Here is a 9797-nt window from a genome sequence, read left to right as displayed (position 1 = left end):
TGGTTATAAAGTTCCACAACTTTACCGACAAGCAGCGCCTCATGGATGCGGCTAGAAACATCGGTTCTGACGGTAGTCAACGTAAAGGTCCAAAGGTCTCATTCTTCAATGATTATTCCACAGCGGTTGTACGAATGCGCAAAGCGTTTGATGAGGTGAAGGCTCGACTCAAGAGAATGAAGATGGACTACGCACTGCTGTACCCGGCCACATTGAAGATTATGCTCAACGGATCGCCTAAAAAACTCTACACATCTGAAGAGGCTGCTGCGTTTATTGACTCTCTCGGGTAAATAACCTTAAGCTGCACCTCCGCAGCATTGGATAATGTCTTATTTTATTTTGAATCTGATCATGAAACAGTGGTGTAAGTTCTCATGTGCTCCTGTTCAGTAATATTCGTATCGTTATTATTTTTCTTGCTAAAGTAACTGCCGTCATAGCTCAGACTGAGATATGTGTGAACCTATATTGGTGCCCAGGCTTGGTTTTAGGTGGAAGAACCTCAATCTTCTTCTATTGATTTTAATTTCCACATATATAAAGGATGAGGCTTTTGAGTGGCAATGCGGACTTAAGAGTCTACATTGGAAAGTTGAAATCCCCTGCATGTTAGCTAGTGGGAAAACCCCCTTTTGGATCTTTACATGTTTAATTTTTGGGTTTAGTATAGTTCGAGTTCAGGGTTCATATCGTTTGTTTACGCTCAGTGAGATAGAGGAGAGTTCAACACATGGAAAAAGGTACCACCCCATTTTTACAGTAGGATTCAGTCTGGATATTGAATGGTCAAAGCGCAATGGCAGGTAACAGACTACGTGTATGTACATGGAACATTAGAGGGAGCCATAACCCCATTAAAAGGAAGAATGTACTGTCCTTTTTGAAAAAAGAAAATATTGATATTGCCCTGTTACAAGAAACTCATTTCAATGATAAGGAGCATCTGAAATTACAACAAGGGGGGTTTGGTCAAGTGTTTTTCTCATCATTTACATCCAGAAGTAGAGGTGTAGCAATTCTTGTGAAAAATAACCTACCACTTAAGGTCTTGAAGTGTGTGAAAGATAAATTGGGTCGCTTTGTTATAATTAATGGTACTTTACAAGGGCAGAGCATTTCCATAATGAATATTTACTTCCCCCTGCCCACCCCCTGACTTCCTCACTAAGGTATTTCTAGACTTTTCAGAATTAAACTCAGACACTGCAGTGGTTGGAGGAGATTTTAATTGTTTGTTGAACCCCCTTATTGATAAGCTTCCCAGTGGTATAGCCTCACTCTCTCCTCAAGCTAAGTCACTTACAGCTATTTGTGATGATCTGGGGTATGCTGATGTTTGGAGAGCTTTTCATCCCTCCAACAGAGAGTTCACTTTTTTCTCTGCACCTCATGGATGTCAGACTAGAATAGATTACTTTTTTATGCCCAGGACGTCGCTGCAGTCTGTTTTATCCGCTAGGATAGGAAGCATAGTCATATCTGATCATGCGGAGGTGATCCTGGACATGAAACTCAACGAGGCATTCAATCAGTCAAGACATTGGAGGTTGAATACAACCATTCTTAAAGACCATACATTCACATCATATTTTATTACAGAGTTTAAAGCATTTTTCTCTAACTCTCAATCAACAGATAACCCCTCACTCCTTTGGGAAACCGGTAAGGCGTACGCCAGGGGTCTGATTATGTCATACGCAGCCACTAAGAGGCGGAAAAAGCGTGAAAAGCAAAAAACACTAGAGGGTGAATTAGGAACTAAAGAGAAGGACTACATTAAAACTCCCACTCCTGCCCTATTAAAGGAAATATCAGTCATTAGATCAACGTTGGACTCCCTCCTAACACAGGACGCTGAAAAGAAAATGAGATTTGTCAAGCAAAAGCTATATGAACATGGCGATAAGCCAGGAAAGTACTTGGCGTACCTAGCTAAAAAGAGAGCTGACTCACAGTCAATTGCGGCTATTACTGATTCTGATGGCAATCATTTATATGAAAATAGATTGATAAATGACTCATTTAAGAAATTTTATGCAAATCTTTATGCCTCAGAACTGCCAAATGACGCACCCAAGTTAATGGAGAACTTATTTTCTAAGATTGAGCTCCCTACTATCTCCGAAGAACAGAGGTCTCTCCTTAATGCCCCTATTACTGAGGAAGAGATCATGTCCGCAATTAAGAATCTGCAAAATGGTAAGGCCCCAGGACCGGACGGGTTTTGTAGTGAGTTCTATAAAGAGTTCCATGGCCTGATCCTTGAGCCATTGCGTGATGTGTTTAACCACTCATTTTCAAATGACCAGCTCCCCCAAACGCTGCGAGAAGCCAACATATCACTTATTCTCAAAAAGGGAAAATGTTGTTGTTCCTCGTACAGACCAATTTCCCTTCTGAATGTGGATAGAAAATTGCTTTCTAAAATTCTAGCCACAAGATTAGAGGACTCACTGCCACTAATTGTGAAAGGAGACCAAACTGGCTTCATTAAGGGACATAGGTCATGTAACAATGTCAGACGGCTTCTTAATGTAATTGAAGTCTACCAACGAAGGGCTATGGATGGTCTTGTGCTCTCCCTAGATGCTGAGAAAGCATTTGATCGTGTGGAGTGGTCTTACCTATTCTTTGCTCTAAATAAATTTGGTCTGGAGGACAACTTTATAAAATGGGTGAAAGTTTTATATGATGATCCTCAGGCTGCTGTCCTTACTAATGGACAACGGTCAAATAGCTTCTCTATACACAGAGGTACCAGACAGGGCTGTCCTTTGTCCCCCCTCCTATTTGCACTCGTTATGGAACCACTGGCTGAGGCCATCAGGGTAACGCCTGCTATACAGGGGCTGCTCATTGGTGATGTTCACCATAAAATAAGCTTGTATGCTGATGATGTCCTGATATTAATTTCTAATCCCGAGACTTCAATCACATCTCTTATTAATATTATTGAGTTATTCAGCGAATTCTCAGGCTACAAGATTAACCTAACTAAATCAGAGGCTATGCCACTTGGTAACCTTCACTCTGTACCTAATACTTCTCCCCCCTTCCCTTTTAAATGGTCTCCCTCAGGTTTTACGTATCTGGGTATATTTGTAACTCAAAAAATTCCAGCAAATGTACAAAGCCAATTTTATTCCCTTGTTCGACAAAATAAGACAGGATCTGGAGCGCTGGAGCTCTCTTCCGATTTCATGGTTGGGTAGAATATCCCTCTTGAAAATGAACATTTTACCTAGGCTACTTTACCCAATCCAAATGATCCCAGTATTACTCTCCAATAAGGTAATAAAGGATGTAAATGGATGGCTAAGTTCCTTTATATGGAGTAAACGCAAGCCAAGACTTAAGATGGCAATATTGCAGCTGCCAAGTTCTATGGGTGGCTTGGATCTGCCCAATATCAGGTTCTATCAGTGGTGTGCCCACCTATGTTATATTTCAGACTGGATCACAAACGATGACTCCTCTATTTGGTTAGACATTGAGACTTCTCTTTCAAAATACCCTTTACAGGATCTTTTGTTTTTCACAAGTTTCAAGTCTGTAAAAGATCACTGTAACAACCCCATTACACTTAACACACTCAAAGTATGGAGGTCAGTTCAACGTTTCCTGGGAAGGTCCACACTAACCTCTGCTCTTACCCCAATTCTTAACAACCCAGATTTTACCCCAGGATTGCTGGATGCTGGCTTTAACGTTTGGCTTAATAAGGGCATACGCAGACTAAATGACTTATTTGCGGATAAGATTTTGTCATTTGAGCAGATGTTCGAGAAATATCAACTCCCAAAGCAGGACTTTTTCCGTTTCCTACAAGTAAGACATTATATTCTGAAGAGCACCACCTTAATTGGCAACCCTGATATGTCTGTCATTGAAAGAATGTTTTTTTTCCCACAAAGGAAAATGTCTGTAAGTCTGTTTTATGATGCTTTAAGGTCCTTTTCCGCTGTCGACACACAGAGGGTGAAACAAGTCTGGGAGAAAGAACTGTCTGTTACTATTGACGAAGAGATGTGGTAGGATATGCAAAAACAATATCTATATGTAATCGAACTAGAGCAATTCAATTAAGAATAATACACAGATTGCATATATCCCCAAATCGCAGACATGCTTTTAGCCCCTCTTCCTCTTCTCCTCAGTGTCTTAAATGTAAATCTGATACAGGCACCCTAACACATTGTTTATGGTCATGTATCAAAATACAAAGATATTGGTCTGGTGTTCTGCAAGAAATTGAAAAGATCCTAGGGGTCGATCTAGAATTGGACCCAGTTTCTCTACTGTTAGGTCTCCCTAGTAGGAGACCTAATGTAACTTCTGTGGGTAAGAGGAGGCTTTACAACATCCTCACCTTCGCAGCGAGGAAAAACATACTTTTACAGTGGATTAGTGATAAGGTTCCCTCTATTAAAGATTGGCATAAGATACTATTTGAATGGGTGCCGCTGGAATATCTGACATGTACATTGCATTCTAAGACAGATCAGTTCTACAAAGTATGGGAACCTTACCTAAATTACCTAGAACCTGAAGTATCAGCTATTATGCTGCAAGGATTCTCTTAGAATGGTGATCTATGTATTTCAGAATTACACTGTAGGGTCCATGTGGGGAACCCAACTTCTTGGTTTAAACTGAGCTTTTTTTTTCTTATTTTTTTTTTTTTCTGTTTATGTTTGTTTAAAATGTATGTATTGAGAGACGCAATGAGGGGGATGGGGTGAGAGAAGCGCTGAGCGGGGAGAGGAAAATGGTGTGTGTACGTGCATGCATACATACGGATATGTGTAAGTGAGTCCTGTTTTTTTTTGCCTTGTCTTTGTTGTTGTTGTTCTATCTCTTAATATGGGTGAAAATTGTGAAACTCCAATAAAAATACTGTTCATAAAAATGCAATGCTACCCATGTATTTCCATGGAAATATAACATTTATTTGGAAAGTAATAAATATATATTTTTAAAAGCATTCATGATTTGCCTAAATGTAATATACTATTACTCTTGTTAAAAATATGAAATGGTATTACATTTGGTGAAGAGCACTTTATGACTTGTTTAGGATTCGAAACTCAAAGTTTAGGACTTGAGACTTGACTTGATGGTCTTGACTTGAGACTTGACTCGGACTTGCCTGTCTTGACTTGGGACTTGAGTGCTAAGACTTGAGACTTACTTGTGACTTGTAAAACAATGACTTGGTCCCACCTCTGGTTACTTCTTCCAAATTTCTGGGTCAACAGAATCATGTAAAACAGTTAAACACATTTAAATCAGAGTTTGGGCAGAAAATCACCTGTCTCGCAGCGAGAGCATGCTCCTCAAACAGTGGTCGATGCGTGGAGTGAAAGTGTTCTTATATTCATTAAGCACCTCTCCACTATAAAACATAAGTAGCCTACCAGGCATCATTGAAAAACGGGCTGGCGGGTAAGCATGCAGCCTCCATTCGCTATTAGAGTGCTAATGGATGACATGCATTTCCCCTCCTACTCCTGCCCATTTGATAATGGGCCATTAAAAATGTTTTTTTTAAAGATTCAAATCACCAGTGTGATGGGTGAAAATATGATCACTTGATGAGAGAACAGCTGTGCAGCCTGAAGCAAGGAACAGAGCACAAGCTTCCTCCAATCATCACTAGTTGCATCATGCAGCCCATATGTTTTGATTTCTACGACATTAAAAGGTTTGTATCATTGACAACTAAAGTTGCCAAATAACTATAAATCTAGGTTAAAGGACCCTGTTTCAAATGATCACTTTTACGCTGAACAAAGTCACTTCATATTCACACTCGCTCCGTTATGGGAAAAATACCCTTTATTTTATTCAGCAAATTCAATTATATTATTCTTACTACAAAATGCTATAATATAAAATGCCATGGGACTTCGGAAAGTACTCAGAACCCTTGACTTTTTCAACATTTTGTTACAGCCTTAATCTAACATCTCTGGAGAGACCTGAAAATAGCTGTGCAGCAATGCTCCCCATCCAACCTGACAGAGCTTGAGAGGATCTGCAGAGAAGAATGAGAGAAACTCCCAAAGCATAGCATTAAAAAAGTATTGTCATATTATTCATCCTAATCAGCCAAGGTTTTTTACATGGATGATATATTGGAGATAATATAAGTACTGGAAACAATAGAACACTATGAACAATCTGGGAAACCAGGCCTGGTATTCATAGCAGACTTTAGAAAAGGCTTTTGATAAAGTACGACTGGAGTTATATATATATATATAAATATAAATGCCTGGAACATTTCAATTTGAGAATCTCTTATAAAATGGGTTAAAATAATGAAAAGTAACCCTAGGTGTAAAATGGTAAAATCATAGCTACTTCTCAGAATGTTTTAAACTGTCAAGAGGAGTAAAACAAGGTTGTCCAATATCGGCAAAAATAAAAATACAACTTTTACATTACCGTGTAGTTTCCCAATAAAATGGTCTGAAAGATAGATAAGATCTTGCTACCATGAAAAGAAAAATATCCATCTATTTGTGGGGGGAAAAAAAAAAAAATCACCGATTAACTCTTTAGTCATATCCCAGTTGACCTATTTGCTTATGGTCTTGCCTACACCTAACAACCTGTTTTTTATTTTTTATTACATGAGCAACATTTTTTTGGGGGGGGGGATTTGGAATGGCAAGGCAGAGAAAATTAAAACGGGCCAATTTAAATAATGAATATGAATTCAGAGGGCAGAAATAATAAAACAGACCAAATCACTAAATGCGTCAGGTATACTTAAATCTGAACAGGTTTTCTAGCAGATTAGCAAGAATGTCTCACCCCATGTTCAAGAATGGCCTTTTTCCCTTTATTCAGATTACAACCTCTCGCTTTCGGTTAATTGAAAGTTAAACAATCTCCAATATATCGCTATTTTTAAAACAAGCCATAGAAAGTTGGGTTGCAATTTCAGTTTAATCCACCAGAAAAGACAGAACAAATAATACAATAGTGGTTCAACTCAAATACACTGATTGGAAAAAAAAAGTAGTAAGGATCTTGTGCAAAGCAGTCATCAAGGCAAAAGGTGGTTATATTGAAGAATCTCAAATATAAAATATATTTTTATTTGCTTATTAACACTTTTTTGGTTACTACATGATTCCATATGAGGTATGTCATAGTTTGATGTCTTCACTATTATTCTACAATGTAGAAAACAGTAAAAATAAATAAAAACCCTGGAATGAGGTGGTGTGTCCAAACTTTTGACTGGTACTGTATATATGTGTGTGTGTGTGTATATACAGTTGAAGTCAGAAGTTTACATACACTTAGGTTGGAGTCATTAAAACTCGTTTTTCAACCACTCCACAAATTTCTTGTTAACAAACTATAGTTTTGGCAAGTCGGTTAGGACATCTACTTTGTGCATGACACAAGTCATTTTTCCAACAATTTTTTTCATACAGATTACTTCACTGTATCACAATTCCAGTGGGTCAGATGTTTACATACACTAAGTTGACTGTGCCTTTAAACAGCTTGGAAAATTCCCGAAAATGATGTCATGGCTTTAGAAGCTTCTGATAGGCTAATTGACATAATTTGAGTCAATTGGCAGTGTACCTGTGGATGTATTTCAAGGCCTACCTTCAAACTCAGTGCCTCGTTGCTTGACATCATTGGAAAAATCAAAAAGAAATCGACAAAGACCTCAGAAAAAAATTGTAGACCTCCACAAGTCTGGTTCATCCTTGGGAGCAATTTCCAAACGCCTGAAGGTACCACGTTCATCTGTACAAACAATAGTACGCAAGCATAAACACCATGGGACCAAGCAGCCGTCATACCGCTCAGGAAGGAGATGCGTTCTGTCTCCTAGAGATGAATGTACTTTGGTGTGAAAAGTGAAAATCAATCCCAGAACAACAGCAAAGAGCCGTGTGAAGATGCTGGAGGAAACAGGTATCAAAGTATCTATATCCACAGTAAAACGAGTCCTATGTCCACATAACCTGAAAGGCCGCTCAACAAGGAAGAAGCCACTGCTGCAAAACCGCCATAGAAAAGCCAGACTACAGTTTGCAGCTGCAAATGGGGACAAAGATCGTACAATTTTGGAGAAATGTCCTCTGGTCTGATGAAACAAATATAGAACTGTTTGGCCATAACGACCATCATTATGTTTGGAGGAAAAAGGGGAAGGCTTGCAAGCCGAAGAACACCATCCCAACCGTGAAGCACGGGGGTGGCAGCATCATGTTGTGGGGGTGCCTTGCTGCAGGAGGAACTGGTGCACTTCACAAAATAGATGGCATCATGAGGAAAGAAAATTATGTGGATATATTGTGAAAAACGGAGTTTAAATGTATTTGGCTAAGGTGTATGTAAACTTCCGACTTCAACTGTATGTATGTATGTACATACATACTACCGTTCAAAAGTTTGGGGTCACTTAGACATTACCTTATTTTCTTTCAAAAACGACCATTAAAATAACATCAAATTGATCAGAAATACAGTGTAGACATTGTTAATGTTGTAAATGACTATTGTAACTGGAAACGGCTGATTTTTTAAATGGAATATCTACTTTGGCATACAGATTCCCATTATCAGCAACCATCACTCCTGTGTTCCAATGGCACATTGTGTTCGCTAATCCAAGTTTCATTTCCCATTAGGAAGGATACGAGAGGGCATCCTCCTGGCCACTTTTGATGTGGAGAGCTTGTACATTAACATCCTACACACTGGAGGCTTGCAGGCGCTACAACACTAGCTTCAGCAGAGAGACTCTACCCATGCTCCATCCAATGATTGCATCTTACAACTTACTAAACTGGTATTATCCCATAACTACTTTGTCTTTGAGTCAGACTTTTTCCTTTCAAATTCAGGGTGTAGCCATGGGCTCCCCTTTCTCCCACAACTATGTAAACCTGTATGTGGGACAATTTGAAGAAGCATTCCTTTATAAAACAGAGACACACCCCTTACTTTCTAAAATACTTCTATGGAAGAGATACATAGATGATGTCTTTGTGCTCTGGGAAGGCAGTCAGCAGGAACTAAATTCATTCCAAACTCTAAACGAGAGCTCTGAATACCTCAAATTCACCATGCAGACTGATGAGAGAAGAATAAACTACCTGGACTTATGGATCATCACAAGAGAATGATGCATTACACACAGACTTATACACAAAGACTACAGAGCGCAAAACCTTGCTATGTGCTGATAGTATGCGTCCCCTTCCCCTCAAGAATGGCCTACCATCTAGCCAGTTATGCAGGGTTAAATGAATCTGTGGCCACCAGTCAGATTTAGCAATGCTAAAACAAAATGACAGAAATTCAAAATGACAGGCTCCAAGGACAAAACTCTTGATGCGGCAATGATGCAAATATCTCAAAAACCAAGAGCGGAATTACTAAAAACTCAACCAAAGAAGAAAAACAACGCAACCGTCTTTTGCACTAAGTACACCAAGGGTTCGGAGAAAATGAAAGCAATCCTAAAAAAGCACTGGTATATTCTGCAATCAGACAAAATTTAAATAAATAAATCACATCTCCTCAAGGAACCCCCACTGGTGGTCTATAAGCGTGGTCGCAATATTGGAGATAGTTTGGTGAGTTCTGACATGTCCCCTGAGCCCATTCAGACACTCTTGACACCTATCCCAAATGGGAACTACAAAAATGTGGCTCATGCGCAGTGCAATAACACTATAAAAAACGTATTTTTTCAGACACCCACATACAGGTCGAAAGATCCCTGTTTGGGGTATCATCTCATGCAAGAC

This window comes from Salmo salar, chromosome ssa17 (assembly GCF_905237065.1).
Source record: "Salmo salar chromosome ssa17, Ssal_v3.1, whole genome shotgun sequence".
In the NCBI taxonomy this organism is placed as follows: Eukaryota; Metazoa; Chordata; class Actinopteri; order Salmoniformes; family Salmonidae; genus Salmo; species Salmo salar.
The sequence above is the reverse complement of the archived record's forward strand: the minus strand, read 5'-3'. Positions refer to the sequence as shown.